General features: G+C 45.4%; 1 protein-coding gene and 1 pseudogene across 3 annotated transcripts in view; both read right to left on the bottom strand.

Moving 5' to 3' along the window:
- Window positions 1-10,321, bottom strand: part of LOC139000635 (ubiquitin carboxyl-terminal hydrolase 9X) — a 272,439-nt gene extending 262,118 nt beyond the window's left edge. For all 3 annotated transcript variants that reach the window (XM_070402776.1, XM_070402777.1, XM_070402775.1), the window contains exon 1: window positions 10,080-10,321. The gene's annotated coding sequence lies outside the window, so the exon portion shown is untranslated. The remainder of the gene's footprint in view (window positions 1-10,079) is intronic.
- A 10,989-nt stretch (window positions 10,322-21,310) lies between these two features.
- LOC139000462 (protein FAM200C-like) lies at window positions 21,311-23,155 on the bottom strand (annotated as a pseudogene).
- Window positions 23,156-23,467: the final 312 nt, after the last annotated feature.

The raw sequence follows: 23,467 nt of genomic DNA on the forward strand, positions 1-23,467 counted from the left end.
CTGATAATTTATGTTTTTAACCAGCCACAAGATAAATTTTTCAGAATCTTCAAAGTTTCAAGACCACCGGTCTGTGTTCATAATGCACTCTTAAAAGACTACCAAGTTTCCCAGACAAATATTATGTTTAAATAGAACATGAGTCTAATAGCATATAATAATTTGATGGTCAAGTTCAAAATAAATACTCACTTAGAAGTTCACAGAAATATCACCAGATATTCACAGAAAATCACCAGAAAAGAGAAAGGTGATCAATGATCTTACAGGCCTCAATAGCCATTTAAGTTAGCAGAAATGAAAAAAAAGCATACAACACTAAAAAGGGGGCCTTCCTTGTTCTTTTTTTTCTTCTCCTTAGATTATCTTCTCGTTTTACTTAACATGCTCTAATAGAAAACCTTCAAATTGTCAGCTCAAAAAATGACCCAAAGGTCCCTGGCAGGGTAACTCAGTTGGTTAGAGCATCATCTGATAGACCAGGGGTGGGCAAACTTTTTGACTCGAGGGCCACAATGGGTTCTTAAACTGGACCGGAGGGCTGGAACAAAAGCATGGATGGAGTGTTTGTGTGAACCAATATAAATTCAAAGTAAACATCATTACATAAAAGGGTACGGTCTTTTTTTTTTTTTTTTAGTTTTATTCATTTCAAACGGGCCAGATTTGGCCCGCGGGCCGTAGTTTGCCCACCCCTGGGATAGACCAAGGTTGCAGTTCCACCACAGTCAGGGCACATAAAGAATCAACCAATGAGTGCATAAATAAGTGGAACTGATGTTTCTCTCTCTCTAAAATTAATGAAATAACATAAAGGTTTTAATGATCTAAAGGAAAACAATTTAGTGTGATTTTACAATATGTTTAATGCTCTCATCATTTATCAGTTACAAAAATAATAAACCCTCCACAAACAGATCTAGGTTTTGAAAAGAAAGTAAAATGTTCTTTCAGTTTCTATCAGTTACTAGGCACAGAATTATTTAGGTGCTCTGTAAAACACATACATGCCAGACTGGATTTCTGAACTCGCCAAATATGAATTAAAAACATGAAAAAGCCTCACTGGTGTGGCTCAGTAGTTAAGCGTCGACCTATGAACCAGGAGGTCACAGTTCCATTGCTGGTCAGGGCGCATGACTGGGTTGCAGGCTAGATCGCCAATGTGGGGCAAATCAATAATTCTCTCTCATCATTGATGTTTCTATCTGTCTCTCCCTCTCCCGTCCTCTCTGAAATCAATAAAAATATATTTAAAAAAAAAAAAGTTTACCAGATGAATGGATTAGAAAACTGTGGTACATCTACACGATGGAATACTATGCTGCTGTTAAAAAGAAGGAACTCCTACCATTTGCAACAGCATGGATGGAACTGGAGAGCATTATGCTAAGTGAAACAAGCCAGTCAATGAAGGAAAAATACCACATGATCTCACTCATTCATGGATAATTAAGACCATTACAAACTTTTGAACAATAATAAATACAGTGGCAGAGCTGCCTCAAACTGATTGTCGGACTGCAGTGGGAAGGCCAGGGAGGGTTGGGGGACAGGAGGGAGGGGAGTAAGAGATCAACCGAAGGACTTGTATGCACCCATATAACCATAACTAATGGACATAAGACACGGGGGGGTAAGGGAGGGCAGGGGATTGTCAAGGGCGGGGGGGAAAAAAGGACACTTATGTAATACCCTTTGTAATACTTTAAGCGAAAAATTAAAAAAAAAAAAAAAGTTTACCCAAACTGCTCACAGCCCCTCCCCCATCTGGCCCCGCCCCCAAGCGGGCACCCCCACCCCGTTTGGAGACCAGCCAGCAAACCACCCACGGCCCCACCCCAGCCAGCCCCACCCACAGCCCTTCACCCCAGCTGGCCCACCCCGATGGGGACAATTAGGGCAGGCCATCGGGGAGTGCCGGCTAGACCCCACTAGTGCACGAATTCATGCAATGAGCCTCTGGTTGTCTTATAAGTAGAGAGTAGCCCAAGTGGTGTTTATAAAATCTGTAATAGTATATACATTAATGTCCTAGGTCCACCCATTCATTCACCACTTACCAACATACCCAATCTTGCCTTTTTTTTTTTTTTAAGCAAACTGCAGAAACCTTGATCTTGCATGGACATGGAGTGGCTTGACTCCAGACTTCAACCAACATTCAAGATCTCTATCAGATCTCTGGCTAACATGTCTACAGCTCATTCCCCATGATATCTTTGTTCTGCTTTCCCTCTCCTCCAGATAAAAACCCTTGCCTGCACTGATATTTTAAGATGAGCTTTGTGACTACAGTCCCCCATCTTCTCAGGCTGCCAACACTTGTATAAATCTCTTTTCTTTGACTTTTGTTGCAGCACGCAGTTAACCCTGGGTTCGGTTATAAATCCTTATGACCTTCATTTAGGCAAAGGTTTCTTCCATAGGACATGAAAAACATAAACAATAAAAAAGAAAAATAAACAGGATTTTATAAAAATTTAAAACTTTTTGCCCTGCCTGGTGTGGGTCAGTTGGTAGAACACCATCCCATGCATCAAAGGGTCACCAGTTAGACTCCCATTCAGGGCATATGCCCAAGTTGCAGGTTTAGTCCCTGGGGGCGGTATGTGCTGGAGGCAACCAATTGATATAGCTCTCTCTAATCTTACTAAACCTTCGTCTCTCTCTCTCTCTCTCAAATCAATGCAAACCAAAATTTTAAAACATTTGCACTTCAAGAGATGCAACTAAAAGAGTGAAAAGAGAAATACAATATATATACACATACATACACAGATACATATTCTACACTAATAAAAGAGAAACACGGTAATTAGCGTACAACCGCTACCCTTCCCATTGGCTAATCAGCATATCCTTATGCAAATTAACTGTCAGCCAAGATGGCAGCCGGCAGCCATGCACTGAAGCGAACAGGGAGGCTTGCTTGTTCCAGTGATGGGAGACTCCAAAGTTTCCCGCCTGACTTGCCGACCTCTCAGCTGCAACTCTAAGCAACTATGTTGCAAATATAAAAGCTAAACAAAACCCCAGAAACCGGCTTTCAGTCAGCCGGGCAGCCGGACCAATGGACCGCAACACTTTATCAAATACAGAAGGTAAAGGCCAGAAACCTGCTTTCAGCAGCGAGGCCTCAGAGCTAAAGCTGGGCCAGAATAGAAAAAAAAAGAAAGAAAAAAAAGGAGCGGTAGGGAGCTTCAGTCACCCGCCAGCCTGAAAATGGCCCTCAGCCCCTCACCCAGACTGGCCAGGCACCCCAGTGGGGACCCCCACAATGATCCAGGACACCCTTCAGGGCAAACCAGCCAGCCCCCACCCGTGCACCAGGCCTCTCTTCTATATATAGAAAAAGGGTTATATGGCTCCCAGCACCGGGATCAATGGAGCTGCGAGGCCTCCCAGCACCGGGATCAGCGTGACAGGGGGCAGCGCCCAAACCCCCTAATTGCCCTGCGGCTCTGTGAGTGACAGGAGGCGGAGCCACAACCTCCCTATCCGCCCTGGTCTGTGCCTGATAGGGGGTAGCTCCCCAATCCCTGATCGCCCTGCAGCTCAGTGTGTGACAGGGGGGAGCTCCCCAACCCCCTGATCGCCCTGTGGCTCTGTGTGTGACAGGGGCCGGGGCCACAACCTCCCTATATGCCCTGCTCTGTTCGTGACAGGGGAAGGCGCCCCAACCCCCTGATCAACCCTGCTCTGTGCCTGATAGGGGTGAGCTCCCCAACCCCCTGATCGCCCTGCGGCTCTGTGTTTGACAGGGTGTGGCGCCCCAACCCCCTGATCGGCACTGCTCTGTGAGTGATACAGGGTGGCGCCCCAACCCCCCTCCACGGGCCTTGCTCTGAGTGTGACAGGGTAGAGCCATAACTTCCCCATTGGCCCTGCCCTGAGTGTGACAGGGTGCAGCGCCCCAACCCCCTGATCCGCCCTGCTCTGTGTGTGACGGGGGCGGTGCCCCAACTCCCCTATCGGCCCTACTGTGAGTGACAAGGGGGAACTCCTCAACCCCCTGATCGGCCCTGCTCTGTGCATGACAGGGGGGAGCTACTCAACCCCCTGAAGGGCCCTGCTCTGTGTGAGACAGGGGGGAGCTCCCCAAACCGCTGATCGACCCTGCTCTGTGTGTGACAGGGTACGGAGCCCCAACCCCCCTGATGGGCCCTGCTCTGTGCATGACAGGGGGCAGCGCCCCAAACCCCTGATCGGCCCTGCTCTGTGAGTGACAGGGGGCAGCGCCCCAACCCTCTGATTGGCCTGCTCTGTGAGTGACAGGGGGCAGCGCCCCAACCCCGATCGGCCCTTCTCTGTGTGTGATAGGGGGTGGCGCCGCAACCTCCCCATCGACCCTGCCTTGAGTGTGACAGTGGGCAGTGCCCCAACCCCTCAATCGGCCCTACCCTGAGCGTGACTGAGGGTGGCATCGCAACCTCCCGATCCGCCCTGCTCTGTGCATGACGGGGCAGTGCCCCAACTCCCCATTCGGCCCTGCTCTAAGCCTGACCAGGGGCTGCACCTAGGGCTTGGGCGTGCCCTCTGCCACCCGGGAGCAGGCCTAAGCCAGCAGGTCGTTATCTCCCGAGGGGTCCCAGACTGCAAGAGGACACAGGCCGGGCTGGACCCCCCACCCCCCCAGAGCACAAATTTTTGTGCACTGGGCCTCTAGTCTACACTAATAAAAGAGAAACATGGTAATTGGCGTACGACCGCTACCCTTTTCATTGGCTAATCAGTGAGTATATGCAAATTAACTGTCAGCCAAATGGCGGCCGGCAGCCAGGCACTGAAGTGAGTATGAGGCTTGCTTACTGTGGACTCCAACGTTCCCCGCCTCACTTGCCGGCCTCTCAGCTGCAAGTCTAAGCAACTATGTACTATGTTGCAAATAAGAAGCTAAACAAATCCCCAGAAACCGGCTTTCATTCAGACGGGGACCGCAACATTGTATCAATGTTATCAGCAGCGAGGCCTCAGAGCTAAAGCTGGCCCAGAATAAAAAGAAAACAAGGAGCGGTTGGAAGCTTTACTCACTCGCCAGCCGGAAAACAGCCCTCAGCCCCTCACCCAGACTGGCCAGGCACCCCAGTGGGGACCCGCACCCTGATCCAGGAGACCCTTCAGGGCAAACCAGCCAGCCCCTACCCATGCACCAGGCCTCTATTCTATAAAGTAAAAGGATAATATGCCTCCTAGCACCGGGATCAGCGGAGCAGCGAGGCTCCCAGCACCGGGATCAGTGTGACAGGGGGCAGCGCCCAAACCCCCTATTCGCCCTGCGGCTGTGTGTGTGACAGGAGGCGGTGCCCTAACTCCCCTATCGGCCCTACTCTGTGAGTGACAGGGGGGAGCTCCTCAACCCCCTGATCGACCCTGCTCTGTGCGTGACAGGGTAGAGCCATAACCTCCCCATTGGCCCTGTCTTGAGTGTGACAGGGTGCAGCACCCCAACCCCCTGATCCATCCTGCTCTGTGTGTGACAGAGGGCGGTGCCCCAGCTGCCCTATCGGCCCTACTCTGTGAGTGACAGGAGGGAGCTCCTCAACCCCGATTGACCTGCTCTGTGTGTGACAGGGTATGGAGCCCCAACCCCCCTGATGGGCCCTGCTCTGTGAGTGACAGGGGGCAGCACCACAACCCCCTGATGGGCCCTGCTCTGTGAGTGACAGGGGGCAGCACCCCAACCCCCTGATCGACCCTGCTCTGTGTGTGACAGAGGGTGGTGCCACAACCTCCCCATCGACCCGGCCCTGCTCTGTGCGTGACAGGGGATGGCGCCGCAACCTCCCCATCGACCCTGCCTTGAGTGTGACAGGGGGCGGTGCCCCAACCCCCCAATCGGCCCTACCCTGAGCGTGACTGAGGGTGGCATCGCAACCTCCCAATCTGCCCTGCTCTGTGCATGACGGGGCGGCGCCCCAACTCCCCAATCGGCCCTGCTCTAAGCCTGACCAGGGGCTGTACTTAGGGATTGGGCCTGCCCTCTGCCACCCGGGAGCAGGCCTAAGCCAGCAGGTCATTATCTCCCGAGGGGTCCCAGACTGCAAGTGGGCACAGGCCGGGCTGCGGGACCCCCCTTTCCCCGCCCCCCGAGTGCAGAAATTTTTGTGCACCGGGCCTCTAGTTTTATATAATAAAAGGGTAATATGCAAATCGACTAAATGGCGGAATGATCAGTTGCTATGATGTGGACTGATCACCCAGGGGCAGATGCTCAACACAGGGGTTTGTGTGCTCTCACAGAGGGATCACTGCTCAGCCAGAAGCCAGGAGCGGGCTTAAGCTGTCAGTTGGGCATCCCAGGAGGGCTCCTGGACTGCAAGAGAGCAGAGGCTGGGCTGAGAGAACCCTCCCCGACCACCCTTTGTGCACTGAGCCTCTAGTATCTCAATAAAGGTGTTAAAAAAAAACCCAACTTGCTTTTAAACCAAAAGATACAACTGTTTTCCTTTATTAAATATATATATACTAGAGGCCTGGTGCACAAAAATTTGTGCACTTGGGGGAGAGAGGGGATCCCTCAGCCCATCCTGTGCCCTTTCACAGTCTGGGACCCCTCGGGAGATAATGACGTGCTGGCTTAGGCCTGCTCCCGGGTGGCAGAGGGCAGACCCAATCCCTAGGTGCAGTCCCTGGTCGGGCTCAGAACAGGGCCGATTGGGGAGCTGGGGCACTGCCCCCTGTCATGCACAGAGCAGGGCAGATCGGGAGGTTGCGATGCCACCCCTAGTCACACTCAGGGTATGGCCGATTGGGGGGTTGGGGCACCGCCTCCTGTCGCACTCAAGGCAGGGTCGATGGGGAAGTTGCGGTGCCACCCCGTCACGCACAGAGCAGGGTGGATCAGGGGGTTGGGGCGCTGCCCCCTGTCATGCACAGAGCAGGGCCCATCAGGGGGTTGGGGCGCCACCCCCTGTCACACACAGAGCAGGGCCGATCAGGGGGTTGAGGAGCTCCCCCCTGTCACGCACAGAGCAGGGCCCATCAGTGGGTTGAGGCGCTCCCCCCTGTCACTCAGAGAGTAGGGCCGATAGGGGTGTTGGGGCACCGCCCCCTGTCACACACAGAGGAGGGCGGATCAGGGGGTTGGGGCGCCGCCGTCTATCACCCACAGAGCAGGGCTGATCAGGGGGTTGGGGCACCGCCACTGTCACACTCAGGGCAGGGCCTATGGGGAGGTCATGGCTCTACCCCGTCACACACAGAGCTGGCTGAAGCCTGGCTGACTAAAGCAGGTTTCTGGGGTTTGGTTTAGCTTCTATATTCATTACAATATTTCTTAGAGTTGCAGCTCAGAGGCCAGCAAAGCAGGCGGGGAAGCTTGGCTTCCGCCGTCAATGAAGCAAGCAATCCTCCCTGTTCGCATCAGCTGCCTGGCTGCCAGCCGCCATCTTGGTTGGCAGTTAATTTGCATATCTCCCTGATTAGCCAATGGGAAGGGTAGCGGAGGTACGGCTAATTACCGTGTTTCTTTTTTATTAGATAGGAAGGTGGATATTTTTATTGATTTCAGAGAGGAAGGAAGAGGGAAATAGATACAGCAATAATAAGAATCATTGATCAGCTGCCTCCTGCACTGGGGATCAAGCCCACAACCCCAAAATGTGCTCTGACCAGGAATCTAACCTTTACCTCTTGGTTCATAGGTTGATGCTCAACCACTAAGCCATATGGGATGGGTTGTTTTCTGACCTTTTAAGTACCAATCCCTTTGCCTAAATTTAAAATAAGTATCTTTCATTTGGCTTAAAAAAAATAGAGGTTTCTACATTATCATGCTAAAACAAATGAAAAAATAATAAAAGCTAAAAGTACATTTGTCCAGCTAAATTTAGAATATTAAAATTTTATGACATCCAATTTTAAAAATTGTAAGCTACATTAAAAATACCTCATCAAAAAAATGTATCTACTTGGAGAAATAAACAGAGTGTCTTATCTTACTGAGATATTAGAAATGCATTTCAAGATCCTAGAAGACAAAAGGCCTCAGGGAAAATCCTACTTGACCATATCTATCCAATAATGCAGTTAAAGGTAAGAATCTTTTCTTTTTCTAAAAAAATATATTTTTATTGACTTCAGAGAGGAAGGAATAGGGAGAGAGGGGTAGAAACATCCACAATCAGAGAGAATCATGAATCGGCTGCCTCCTGCAAGTCCCCCACTAGGGATTGAGCCCACAACCCAGGCATGTGCCCTTGACCGGAATTGAATCTGGGACCTTTCAGTTCGCCGGCCAACGCTCTATCCACTGAGCAAAACCGGCCAGGGCTAAGAATCTTTTCTTAAAAATTACTTCTTTAGCACTCACTCGCAAATGTAATGTTTTGCTATTATTTATTTGCTACAGAAATTCCCTCCAAGTTTAGAAAAAAAATCAAATATTAATAAGACTAACAAAAAAAAAAACAACTAAAAATCATGATGATAAAATAAATTTGCATAGGGAAAGACTAAGAAAAATAAAGTTATAATTTTAAAACCTTATCTTTAAGTCAGTGAAATAAAACACTTTTTCAGGTGACTCCTGAACACTAATTGCAAATACTTCAGGCTTTCATTCTTTCCACCATAACAATAAAGTTTGAAACATTAAAATTAAAACCTCATGCATGGCCTTAGTCAGTTTGACTCAGTGGGTAGAGGGTCGCCTGTGGACTGAAGGGTCCCGGGTTTGATTCCAGTCAAGGGCACAAGCCTCGGTTGCAGGCTCCCTCTCTCCACCTTGCAGGCCTTGGTCAGGGCTCCAGCAGGAGGCAACCACTCAATGTGTTTCTCTCACATCAGTGTTTCCCTCTCTCTAAAAACCAATAGAAAAATATCCTCCAAACAAATCAACCAACTCACATGCATGAGTTTTTGAACAGGGAAATATTGACCCCTTAGGAAAAAAAGTCTTAAAATAACTTACAGATTTGTGGAGGCCAAATGGCAGTTCATTAATTTAGGCAGCAAGGAACATGTAGGAGTTTACAATTTTCTTTTAAATTCAAAAGTATGGTTTAAGACACCCACCCTAACTTTTAATTAACTAGGTTCTTACAAAGTAACTTCTAATGATAAAATCTAAGAAAAGATCTATTAAAAATGTTTCTAATGAAAGCACCCAAAATTCTTTCTTTAAAGCAAAACTATACAAATGTTATGTGGATTTATATAGAATGAATGTGTTTTACGGTAAGAAAATACAAAATACCCCCCCCCTTAAAACAGCGGATAAATATAAAACACATGTACAAATTGCTAAATTAACTTTAAAATCTATATTAAGTTATTCAAACACCTGTAGGAGTAACTGCACAGTGGAAAAGTCCAACAAAGTTTAACGTAATTTCATAAAATAACAAACGTTCTCAGTTTTTAAGTTCCTGTGTAAATTTAGTTTTCACACTATTCCACGGGATTCCATAAAATATCTGTCCCACAGCTGCAATTAACATTACAATCATTTAAAAAAGGCATACATCAAAGCCAATGTCCCATAAGAATGAGGCTATCGTGGGAGCTGACCAATGTAAGACGTACTTGGGGCCCGGCTCTATTCCAAACACCTGCACGTGGGCAGTGAGATTTGGCTGAAGTTTAACCACGAGACCAGCTTAGCGTCTCTCCTAAGTTGGCTGCGCTGCAAAGCAGGTAAATGGAGCAGTTAGCTCCCGGACCCAGAGAGGACAAGACAGAGCCAGCAGCCATTCTCCTTTCCACTGAAAACTAAGGACACACTCCCACAGCGGCAGCCTCGCACACGCACTGTGAGCCCACCCCCCTCGGACCTTCCAGGCCAATGGCGGGTCTGCCGCTCAGGTACTGGGGAAGGAGAAGAAACAGTTATCCACCCCTTAGCCCCACTACTGCGTCAGATCCAGCTATTGGCCTCAGGGAGGATGGGGACACCTCAATGCCCGACCCAGGAGAGTTCACCCCACAGTCAGAGTGTGCCAAGGCAAGAGGGAGAGGCCAACGTCCGTCCCCAAACCCATGGAAAAACCTGCCGAGACCGGGGTCGCGACCCGCGGGCATAAGGTTAGAAGCCTGGCGCTGACTCCGGCCTCCCGTGGCCACGGGCGCCCCCTCACCTCTTTAGTTTTCCTCGCAGGGGCTCTCGGCGGAGTTTCCCTCAGCAGTCGCTTCACCTTTCCGTGGCCGCTGATCCCGCTGTGGCCTGTCAGCTCTGGAGGCTGCCTCCGTGGAGGCGCTGAGAGCAGACTCCAGAGAGGCCTCGTAGCTGGGGGAGGCAGGAGGGCTGGGGCTTAACAGAGCCCCTAAAAGGCAGAGTGCGGGCGAGGTTGGGGCTTAGGCAGTCCCGGCCCGCTCCTCTTCAAATATGGCGGACCTCGCACTCCCGCTGATACCGCGGCCACGGCCTCTACGTAGACTCCCAGGAGCCATTGCGCGACTCAATGACTGGCGGGCCCCACCTCGCAAGTCCCGCCCCCGCCCCTTCTTCCGTTCCCTCCCGCCATTGGCCGGACCCCTCCTGCTGCCCATCCCCCAATTTCCTCTCCTGATTCTTTCCTGCTCCTGCTTCTCCCGACTCCACCTGCCTCTTTTTAATGAGAGTTTCGTGTCCAAAGCTGGAAGTGGAGCCCTAGCTGAGGCACCTGGATTCGGAAGGATGGAGATAGGGTAGGTTGACCGCAGGGTGAACATGGTCCACTAGAACAGTGACGTGCAATTGGTGTGCTAGGAGAATTTTTAAAACATGCAAAACCTATTTAGTCAGGTGTACTGACCTCTTTCCCTTACATTAAAACAAACAAACAGCCCTAACCAAGTTTGCTCAGTGGATAGAGCGTCAGCCTGCGGACTCAGGGGTCCCAGGTTCGATTCCGCTCAAGGGCATGTACCTTGGTTGCGGCCACATCGCCAGTAGGGGGTGTGCAGGAGGCAGCTGATCGATGTTTCTAACTCTCTATCCCTCTCATTTCCTCTCTGTAAAAAATCAATAAAATATATTAAAATATATATTAAGATATATATTTTAATATATTAAAATATATTAAAAATAAAATATATTAAAAAACAAACAAACAAAAACCAACCACCACAACAATAGTCATTCAGTATAAATAAAATTATATCAACTTTTTGTCTGATCAGCAAAAAATATATATTTGGTGCACCACAAAGTTTTAGTCATTAGTTTATGTCCACCGTGAGATCAAAAAACATTGAAAATCGCTTTCTTAGATCATTGACTGGTCATGGCCTGTCCAGGGGTTGTGACACGGGTGTTTATCATTTCTATTTCTAACTCCATTTGTTTAAAACTGCATAGAGAAAGAGCTGGATGGAGAACCAGTCAAAATAAGAAAAAGGGAGGGAAAGGGTACTGAAACTGAGAATCTGCTGCCAGGGTCCATAACCTGCAGTGGAATGGCAGTAATGGTAGATGCTTAACTATTAAAAGGAAAGGATAGATCAGTATTAATCTCAATTCCCCATCAGCAGGGTTCTGACACTTTCAATTCTATCCCTGGGTTTTGTGGCAACTTGATTCTCTGCCCAGCCAAGGAACCCAAACATCACCGGACCTCAAATTTTTCTCAGAATGGGGAGAAGAGACAGAAAGTGAACCTGAATGAAGAAATGCTGAGACTGACCACCATCCTGCAGTGGGAGATCTCAGTGCTAGTTGGGATGCAGAAATGAGAGGAGGTAGAGATTATGCAGAATCCAGTGGGCTAGATAAGAGGAAAACCTATGAGCCATTTCCTGCAAGATATATTGAGATAACCACGTGAGTTTTCTTCTTTATTAATATAGCATATTTAGTTAGTTGATTTTGACATGTTAAAAAATTTTGTGATCTTATTATAAATCTTAATTTATCATGGTGTACAATTATTTGTATATACTGCTAGATTCCTATTATCTGTAGTATTTGCTCACTTTTTTGTCCATCTACCAGCATTGCAGGTTTCTTAATGTCAAAGATGTCACTAACACTTACTACCCTATAAAGCAGTGGTTCTCAACCTTCCTAATGCCTCGACCCTTTAATACAGTTCCTCATGTTGTGGTGACCCCCAACCATAAAATTATTTTCATTGCCACTTCATAACTATAATTTTGCTACTGTTATGAATCATAATGTAAATATTTGATATGCAAGATGTATTTTCATTGTTACAAATTGAACATAATTAAAGTATAGTGATTAATCACAAAACAATATGTAATTATATATGTTTTCTGATGGTCTTAGGTGACCCCTGTGAAAGAGTTGTTCAACCCCCAAAGGGGTCACGACCCACTGGTTGAGAACCGCTGCTATAGAGTCTTCAACACACATATTGTTTCTAACACTTCAGAATTACTTGATACAAAATCTCTTGTCTTTGCCCTGATCAGTGTGGTGCAGTTGACTGAGTATTGTCCCATGCATCAAAAAGTCACAGTTCAATTCCTGGTGAGGGCACATACCCAAATTGCAGGTTTGCTCCCCAGCAGGGTATATACAGGAGGCAATATATCGATGTTTCTCTCTCATATCAATTTTTTTCTCTCTCTTTCTCTCTAAAATCAATTAAAATGAATTTACAAAAGAACACTGAAAAATTAAAAAACAAAACAAAATCTCCTGTTTTTATTTTCACCCCATTTCAGAGATTCTATTCTTTTTGTTTGAGCTTTTTGTGTTCTTACTCAGATTTGAAGATCTTCACCTAACTCTGCATCTAGTTCAAATTCCAGTCAATAGCTTTAATTATTCCCAAGTGCTTCCGTTATTTATCCTTCATCAAGCAAGTTTTTAAAAATGTAAATCAGATCACACTGGTACTGTTGTAACAAGCCTAGTGATTAATAACAGGAAAGGAGTGAAGGGAAGGCCAAATATTACAAGCTTGCCATTTGTGCCGCTTTGCCACTAAGCTGAAGTTTAGTACTCCCTAGGGAAGTTACCAATTATTCCCCTCAGATCAATGAGAAAAGGACCTGGACAGGGGAAGAATAGAGGCATGCCCAGTAAAGTCTGGGTGAAATAGAGAAGGTACTTCCTTGTCAGTCACACTTGGGAACAGGTCTTTGGCCAGAGTAGATATGGCTACTTCAGGAGCAGGAAGATTTGAGATATTTAATTCCCTAAGGAGTTAACTATCTTGCTCTTTCACTGTCTTGCATTCCTGGTTTCTCAGAGGCTCTCATGCTCCTGCTCTCTTGCATTTGCCCACATGGCCCACAACCATGTGAACCCCACACAATTGTGGATGAAAGGGGCCACATACTAACCTGACCAGCTCAGGGAAGGCCTGCATGGCAGTCTTGCAAACTCAAAGACCTAAAGTAACCATAAAGAATGGTCTGAAATTAAACTTTAACTTAAGCAGTTATGGTGGGTAGTCATCTCCTATGCCAGTGTCTTCACTGACAAGATCAACCTTCACCTTAACTGAGCCTATCTGTCTTTTTGCATCTATGATAACATAGCCTTGAAATGTCTGGGTAACATGTAATTTCCCTTTTTCTGGACCCCTTGTGGCACAACTTAATGTGCCTGGGCACCAGGACAGATACCACAGAGTCCTTCATTGTTATCATGTTCATTGTTCCTGCACCCACCTAAGTATGTGTCTATCATTTTACTTCTTATCCAATTCCAGAGGTTTCCTGGCTTTGCTTTCTCCTGCCTCTCTAAATCTATCACCAATGTATTTCATATAACCCACCTACTTTGATTACATTGTATAAAAATAGATGAGAAACTGTTATTCTCTGGAGCACTATCTCAATCCATTAAGATATTGCAATTATCGATAGTTTGGCTCAAATAAACTCACAAAAATTCTTTACAGGTTTGAATGATTTATACGGTAATAAACTGAAAAACAACAACAGCAACAAGAAAAAAAAAACAGGATAAAAACTAAATGGAGCCAAAACTGGTTTGGCTCGGTGGATAGAGCGTCGGCCTGCGGACTGAAGGGTCCCAGGTTCGATTCCGGTCAAGGGCATGTACCTGGGTTGCGGGCACATCCCCAGTGGGGGATGTGCAGGAGGCAGCTAATCGGTGTTTCTCTCTCATCGATGTTTCTGGCTCTCTATCTCTCTCCCTTCCTTTCTGTGAAAAATCAATAAAATATATTAAAAAAAAAAAAAACTAAATGGAATTACTGCAGCCCAGACAGTTTGAGTAGCCAGGAAGTTAGGTTGGATAATTCAAATTCAAAAAACCCTTCTCATTGTTTTACCTTGGAGATGGTTTCCCTAAGTAGTTGAATGTTGTTTTCCATCAATTAAGAATTGTCAGAAAGATTAAAACAGCACATTCCTTTAAATTCCTCACAACCATGGTTATACAACAACAGCAAATAATCTATTGTAGCCTGATTCTCTAGAATGGCCTCCCTGACCTGACTTAGCTCTTTATTTATCCCATGTATAGACCTGGAAGCAGCATTCAGAGCCTTTACCATTCCACAAGTCAGCCGGGTCACTTCTACATTAAGGGAGCCTATCATTACTAGCATAACAAAAATGATTAAAACAATATACTCAGCAGGGTTCCACCAGTGGAGATCATCATTGCAATCTGGTGCCTGGCCACGAGGTCTCTTTTGGTTCAGACCCTGTGATGTTTCTGAGACTTAAAGGCGGTCATTGGTCCTAAAGAACAAGGCCCTCTCCCCTGCAGTGCTGTTGGCAGGGTTACATGAATAAACAGTTACTCTACATTATCAGAAACTAATTAGCCAATAGCTTAGTATGACCTTTACTACAAGGGAGGGTGAAATTATCAGAACAATTCATATCGTAGTTATTAGATACTGAAAGACAAGAACACCTGATAAAAGTCAAACATTCACTGCAGGAAATTACTGCAGCAACTTTTAGAGAAAACATCCCCACATCCTTTTCCCAGACAGTGAGTCCCAACATATAAAGGTCCCCATCTATGACTTTCTTCCCAAAATGAATAGGATAATTGTACATATTATCAATAGGTGTCCCTAGTAGGCAAAATTAAAGGTCTGTTCTACATAGGTTCCTCCATTACCAACTTCAGAGCAGTTGGAGTGGTGAGAAGCATGTCTCAGGTCCCATCCATTTCTCCTCCGGTTGACCCTTCATCCTTGCTCTGCTTATGTCTGTCTAACTGCCTACCATATCCCCTCAAGGATCTTGGCTCTGAATTCTTTCTTAGGAAAGGGGCATAGAGTCTCTTCTGAAACTGCTTCATGCTGAGGAGGAATGAAGGTTTCTCTCAGAGCCAAGAGATCCTTGCTCTCTGTCAGAGGGACAATGAGGCCTGGGCACATAAGGAGGTGGCAATGGTGTCTAGAGGTCGTATTTCCTAAGTAGGGGTAGAACTTATAACCTGGTAGAAACACTGTGTTATAACATTTAGTATTATTGGGAAAAAGAACAGTAAGAATTACAACAAATGGTCTGATGGAAGTTGAAAACATTTCAATTCTAATAATTCCCTATTGAAACACAATTTCCCCCCCTTAAATTATCCTCATTTTTATTAAAGAGCCAAATTAATACCAATTTATTTACTGTATTAATTCTAGTTGTAATTTGGCCTGTCTTTCTGAACACAATAAGAATAATAGTTGATCACATAGACTTTTAAAAAACATGCTTTCCTTGAGTCTTATGGTCAAACTTTAATTAGCCGCATAAGCCTAGCTGCCATCAGGCTTGCCTGCAATAATACCTGTAGACTTGATTGAATTTCTCAAGTTATTGAGGCCCCCTGTGATATCTTGAGTTCCTGCCTTGCCAAATTTCAGAAAAGTAACCTTCATTCCTTACCTTGAAAGACTGCCATGGGCCATGTGACCAAGCAAGGTACCAGGCTTTATTCAAGATGTTCTTATTGGCTTCATTACTTAAAGTTTTCTGGTGACCACAAGAGTCCAAGCATGTTAGACATGACATTCCAAAGTCCTTGTTAATAAAATCATAATTGGAAACTGGTCTTACTGAATTCATGCAAAGAAACGTATTGCCATGAATCACTCATTGATTCATAAGAACTGCCAAATTTTGGAGGAATATGGTAAGGAGAATTTATTAAATTTATTATATAATTTAATAAATTGCTTTAAAAATGCCTCTTATACCTGAAAAACAAAAAGTTTTAAGAATCAGCAATACTTTCAACAAAACTTTATAAAAACTATGTAATAATTTTCAGTTCCTTCAGTCCCACAATCAAATTTTGTTTCTCCTGATTTTTCTTGCCAATCTACACTAATAAAAGAGAAACACGGTAATTAGCGTATGACCGCTACCCTTCACATTGGCTAATCAGCATATCATTATGCAGATTAACTGTCAGCCAAGATGGCGGCCGGCAGCCATGCACTGAAGCGAACAGGGAGGCTTGCTTGCTCCAGTGACGGCGGACTCCAACGTTCCCCGCCTGCCGCACCCAGCCTCTCAGCTGCAACTCTAAGCAACTATGTACTATGTTGCAAATATAGAAGCTAAACAAATCCCAGAAAAGGCTTTCAGTCAGCCGGCTTCAGCCAGCCTTACCGCAACATTGTATCAATGTTTTCAACAGCGAGGCCTCAGAGCTAAAGCTGGCACAGAATAAAAAAAGAAAAAAAAAAAAAAAGGAGCGGTTGGGAGCTTCACGCCAGCCAGAAAACAGCCCTCAGCCCCTCAGCCAGCCTGGCCAGGCACCCCAGTGGGGACCCTGACGATGATCCAGGACACCCTTCAGGGCAAACCAGCCAGCCCCTACCCGTGCACCAGGCCTCTATCCTATATAGTAAAAGGGTAATATGCCTCCCAGCACCGGGATCAGCATGACAGGGGGCAGCGCCCAAACCCCCAATCACCCTGCGGCTCTGTGTGTGACAGGGGGCAGGGCCACAACCTCCCTATCCGCCCTGCTCTGTTCCTGACAGGGGAAGGCGCCCCAACCCCCTGATCAGCCCTGCTCTGTGCCTGATATGGGGGAGCTCCCCAATCCCCTGATCGCCCTGCGGCTCTGTGTGTGACAGGGTGCGGCGCCCCAAGCCCCCCTCCGCCACGGGCGCTGCTCTGTGTGTGACAGGGTGCAGTGCCCCAACCCCTTGATCGGCCCTGCTCTGTGGGTGATAGAGGGCGGCACCTCTACCCCCCCCCCTCACCCCCACGGGCCCTGCTCTTTGTGTGACGGGGTAGAGTCATAACCTCCCCATTGGCCCTGCCCTGAGTGTGACAGTGGCTGCGCCCCAACCCCCTGATCGGCCCTGCTCTGTGGGTGATAGGCAGCGGCACCCCAACCCCCCCAACCCCCACGGGCCCTGCTCTGTGTGTGACGGGGAAGAGCCATAACCTCCCCATTGGCCCTGCCCTGAGTGTGACAGGGGGCGGTGCCCCAACTCCCCTATCGGCCCTGCTCTGTGCATGACAGGGGGGGGAGCTCCTCAACCCCCTGATGGGCCCTGCTCTGTGCATGACAGGGGGGAGCTTCCCAACCCCCTGATCGGCCCTGCTCTGTGTGAGACAGGGTACAGAGCCCCAACCCCCTGATCCACCCTGCTCTGTGCATGACAGGGGGTGGCGCCGCAACCTTTCCATCGACCCTGCCTTGAGTGTGACAGGAGGCAGTGCCCCAACCCCCCAATCGGCCCTACCCTGAGCATGACTGAGGGTGGCATCACAACTTCCCAATCCGCCCTGCTCTGTGCATGACAGGGGGCGGTGCCCCAACTCCCCAGTCAGCCCTGCTCTGAGCCTGACCAGGGGCTGCACCTAGGGATTGGGCATGCCCTCTGCCACCCGGGAGCAGGCCTAAGCCAGCAGGTTGTTATCTCCAGAGGGGTCCCAGACTGCGAGAGGGCACAGGCTGGGCTGGGGAACCCTCCCCCCCCTCGAGTGCACAAATTTTTGTGCACTGGGCCTCTAGTCCTATCTAATAAAAGACAAACAGGGTAATTGACCGTACCTTTGCTATGCTTCCCATTGGCTAATCAGCGCCATATGCAAATGAACTGCCATCAAAGATGGCGGCTAATTTGCATACTGCAGGCAGGGCTGGCCAATGCCAGACGCCATCTGGGCCCCATGTGCGGCTCTGGGCAGCCAGGCTTAGGCGGTGCAATCCCGTCACCTAAGCCCTGCCCCAGCCGGGACCCCCGTGTGCTGCCTAAGCCCCATGCACCTAAGGCCCGCTGCCAACTGGAACCCCATTGTGATCTTAGAGCAGGCAAGTGGGGAGGGTGGCTGGCCCCCAGGTGGGCATGCTCCAGGGGTCGCCATGGCAATCGCAGAGCAGGAAAATTTCCCACAGGCAACACTCAGCAGGGCCTGCCCCCGGTCTCTGCAGTGATGCAGTGATCCATGAGCAGGAAAGTGCAGCCTGCAGGCAGCACCCCACCCTGGCCATAGCTTAAGGGAGAGAAAGACACGCAGTGGAGGCCAGGACCCTGAGAGATCAACACAGAGGGGTGCCTGCTCCAAGCTTCCACAGTGTGGCTGGGGGCAGGGCCCCAGCGGACACATACACACACACACACACACACACACTCACATTCAGGACACCTGCTCCGAGCCTCTGCTGCCAGACTGTGGCCGTCAGTAGGACATCCACTGAGGGCTCCCGGACTGTGAGAGGGGCAGGCTGGGCTGAGGGGACCCCACCCTTCAGTGCATGAATTTCATGCACTGGGCCTCTAGTCTATACTTTTAAAAGGGTTATATGCCAATTAGACTGGACATCTTCCGGACAAAGCCATGGTGGCAGGGGCCAAGGCAGAGGTGGTTACAGGCGATCAGGCAGTCAGGCAGGCAGTCAGGCGAGTGGTTAGAAGCCAGCAGTCCCAGATTGCGAGAGGGATCCTGGATTGGAGAGGGCGCAGGCTGGGCTGAGGAGCCCCCACCCCCTGTGCATGAATTTCGTACACTGTGACTCTAGTGCTTCTATAAATTCAGATGCTCTAGAGTTCTAACAATTTTCATCAAGTTTGAAGGGGATGGTCTGAAAATGTCAGAGTCGTTTGCATGGATAACTCAGAAGATGTAACATTTTTCCAAATGCATTAAATGAAACAGTGACTGTCTCTAAATGACAAGAAGAGATTTAAAATGGCATGGTTATGAATTGATTATACTGCAAATGACATGAAATTTTTTCCTTTCTGCAAAACAAAATATTCTAGTTAGTTATAATTAAAAGCATATCAGAATCTATTTAATATGCATATATAATTAGAACATAGTTATTCTTCATCTGACAAAGCTCCCTTGTACCTTAAACATAAAATTTTCCTTCGAAATGAGAGAAAATAAATCCTTGAGGCATTCCAAGGCCTATAGGAATTATCTAAAGCTAATTCTATGTGGAAAAAAAAAGTTTCTTAAAATACCAACCCTGGACTGTTAAACTTATTTTACCAAAAGATTATATATGTTATTGTTATTATTAAACCGTATTGTTAGACTGTTCACTCAATGTGACAAAAGGGTATTAAACACACACATAGACTAGCAAAACTTCAGTTCCCACAATTAAGAAGATCACCTTTTTAAAAAAAGTAATTAAGTACCTCATTAAAATAACAGTATAATTATTTAAATACTTTCAATTTCTAGGCAAATATAGGAAAAATGTTTCCCTTTTTAAAGGACTAAACAAATTCTGTATTAACTTTAGATTCATTTATCCAATTAAATTATTCAGATTACCTATAATTTCCTTTTAAGATTTCTCTTCACAATCCTCATAATTTTTACAAATATTTATTCAGCTTTAAAAAAACTCACTTTTGAAAATGCATCTCTATATCATACCATTTATATTTAATTAGTTTAGAATTTTTAAGTCTTAGAAACCTTAAATTTTAGATGACAAGTAAGTACTTAACATTTCTCATATTAGCAATACATTCACAATTTTAACAGATATATTTCAAATAAAATATAAGACAAATTCATTAATAGATTCAAACCTATCTTCTAGATTCTCTGTAATAAAAATCCAAAAGCAGGCAAACACAGATAATTAATATTTTGTATCCTGTTATTTCAAAATACTCATATATTTAATAATTTTTACTATTTAATCCAGCAAATTCCAATGTTTTAAGTTACCAAAGGCTTTAGAAAACTCTGTTTAGGCATATATAATCATCACTGAAAAGCTTTATCATAAACCCTTCATTTTAGTCACATCTATTTATTATTCTTAACAGCTTTGAGATTTTAAAACCAATTATCGTGATCCAAGGCATTTTTTGGGCAAATTTTTGTAACAGGGATAACTCATGGGTTTCTTCTTTACAAGAATTAGAGTGGCCCCACTGCTATTTCTGCAGCCTGCTGGAGGGCACTTCTACAGATCTGGTCCTCCTAGAAAAAAAGAGTTGCGGGTTTAGAAGGTTTTATTTCCCACATTTTTCTTTCTTAATGGACTGTAACAGCATGAAATCTCGCAGATAAGAATAAATCTTTTTTTAAAAACAAACAAAACCCACATACAGTAAATTAGTACTCTCACAAGGATGTTAAAGGGACATTAGCCTTAGAAACTTACCTCACACTAACCAAGCACAACAAATAACCTTTGGTTCTGAGTAACGCAAAGCCCACACAGCACACAGAGAGAGAATTCAGCAAACTAAGTCCCCAAAAGACAGAAATCCAGCAAAGAACATTAGTAATCAAAGTTATATTACAGACAGACAAGTACTCTCACTACCTAAGTTTTTCTGGCAGCTGATGCCTTGAAGTTCCTGCAAGCTGAGCCCCACAAAGTGGGATATGCCCCATCCTTAAAAAAATTAAACCAAGCAACAAAGAGACACAAAGCATCAGCAGACACTCTCATATACTATATTTACAGGCATACACAACCTACAGACAAGTACTTCACACCATGCTCCCTATCTGTGCATCCACAGACACCACAGAATGCCCAGCATAAAATAAAAGGAAGGAAGGAAGAAAAAGAAAACCACCAAAGCAGAGAAATGTCTCTCATCTCAGGGGGGATTAGGCTAAGGCAGTGGTTCTCAACCTTACTAATGCTGCGACCCTTTAATACAGTTCCTCATGTTGTGGTGACCCCCAACCATAAAATTATTTTTGTTGCTACTTCATAACTGTAATTTTGCTACTGTTATGAATCATAATGTAAATATCTGATATGCAGATGTATTTTCATTGTTACAAATTGAACATAATTAAAACATAGTGATTAATCACAAAAACAATATGTAATTATATATTGTGAAATATTTGTTTGTAATTACAAATGAATGAAATTTTGTCTTGAAGCATGGTGTAGCATGGGTAACAGTCTAATATAACAACAGTAAACTACATAGCTACATTTTGCAATAGTATGCGTAAAAAGCCAACATCAGTGCAAAGGTTGAGATTGCTTCTTTCTCACCAGATCAGAAATTCTCAGGGCAGTCTTTGCAAGAGCACAACGAAGATCATCTTCCACAACAAGTCTATTTCTGTATTTAGACTTGATAACCAACAAGTTGGAAAACCCTGTTTCACAAAGATATGTTGTTGGAAATGGAAGAAGAAAGCACAACACAGTCTCAGACAGAACAGGATATGCAAACACTTGATCCAGAATTTTGTAACTGGCATTGTAGAGAAATCAGTTCTCGCTGCATTGTTGTTAATAGTTCAATGAACTCCTCTTGTGCTGTCTCAGGAACATCTTCAACTTTGTCTGTGAACGGGCTTCTGGCAAGTGCAAATGGGGTGTCAGGTAGATTTGGAAAGTATGATGAAATTTTGTCTGCAAGCATGTGCAAGTGTTCTTTCACAGAAATTGTCATTGTAATCCTTTTGTCTGGTTCAATGTCATGTTCCTTAAAGAAAGCAGATAAGGTAGGCAACATGTAAATTTTATTTTCATCCAATGTTTTTTTGCCAAAGCTGAAGTTTCATTTGGAATGATTGGATCTTTTCAGACAAATCGAGGCATGTTGCATTTGGTCCTTGCACTGATAAATTTAACTCATTCAAGATGGCAAAGATGTCAACCAAGTAAGCTATTTTCTGCAGTTCTCTTTTATCACCAAAAAGTGCTTCAAACTGCCATCTTGCTTTCTGATTAAAAAACGTTTTGAGTTCATCATGAAGCTCAAAAACACGTTTTAAAATTTTTCCTCTCGACAACCATCTCACTTCAGTGTGAAATAGCAGAGCATTGTTTGGCGCATCTGACTCGTTGCACAGTTGGGAAAATAGTCGACTGTTTAAAGTGCTTGCCTTTACAAAATTGACACAACTTATAACACTTTTCATTACCTCTTGTAACTCTTGTGGCAGTGTCTTCATTGCTAATATTTGCCGATGAGTCATACAGTGAGTTCCGATGACTTTTGGTGACTCATTCAGTACCAAACGTTGAAATCTTGATCGACATCCAAGCATGGCTGGAGCACCATCTGTGCAAACACCACAAACCTTTTTCCAAGAGATCTTATGCTCTTTCAGAAATTAACCAACTGTGTCAAATACATCACGTGCAGTAGTTGTCGTTTCAAGAGGTTTGCAAAAAAGAAACTCATCTTTAAAGTCGCCATCATTAATATACGTCATGTAAACCAGTAACTGTGAACAGTTTGCAACGTCTGTAGATTGATCAGGCTGGATACTAAATATTGGAAGTGGAGCAGATTTAATTTCCTGGATTACCTGATAAAGAATATCAGCAGATATGTCATCTATTCTTCTGCGGACAGTGTCGTTAGATAAGGAAATTGCACTCAATTTCATAACAAATCATAACTCAAACAATGTCTTTGGCCACTGGCAATAGTAAATCCTCAGCAATGGTGTGAGGTTTCATAGCTCTGGCGATTCTGAGTGCCACCAAATATGAAGCTTCAATGGCTGCTACATTTTGTTTGTGGTACTTGCCTTCAGTGTCAAGTCTGGCTTTCTTGAGTCCATCAGCTTTGCTTCTAAAACAGTTGGTATACTTGCCAGCAAAGCTCAGATGCTGGCTATCAAAATGGCGTTTTAATTTGTTCAGCTTCATAGATTCGGCTGATGGAACTTGAGAACAAATAACACATTGTGGTTTCTCAATTCCTGCTGTAATTATTGAGGTAAAATCATACTGTAAAAAATCCTCACTACATTTTCTTTTCTTAACATTCTTTTCTACATGATCCATTGTCACGGGATGATTTGCTAATGAAAATAATATATAACAACTAGTAGCCTGGTGCATGAAATTCGAGCACATTAAAAAGGAACTTATTTCCCTAACTGGTTTGGCTCAATGGATAGAGCATCAGTCTGCGTACTCAAGGGTCCTGGGTTCGATTCTGGTCAAGGGCATGTACCTTGGTTGTGGGCACATCCCCAGTGGGAAGTGTGCAGGAGGCTGCTGATCGATGTTTCTCTCTCATCAATGTTTCTATCTCTCTATCCCTCTCCCTTCCTCTCTATAAAAAATCAATAAAATATATATTTTTTAAAAAGGGAATTAATTAGCAGAGATATTTTAATATTGCTATTTGCCCTTTCTCTACAATAGAAG

This window comes from Myotis yumanensis, unplaced genomic scaffold (genome assembly GCF_028538775.1).
Source record: "Myotis yumanensis isolate MYYU_CA2020_CCGP unplaced genomic scaffold, mMyoYum1.0.hap1 SCAF_24, whole genome shotgun sequence".
Lineage (NCBI taxonomy): Eukaryota > Metazoa > Chordata > Mammalia > Chiroptera > Vespertilionidae > Myotis > Myotis yumanensis.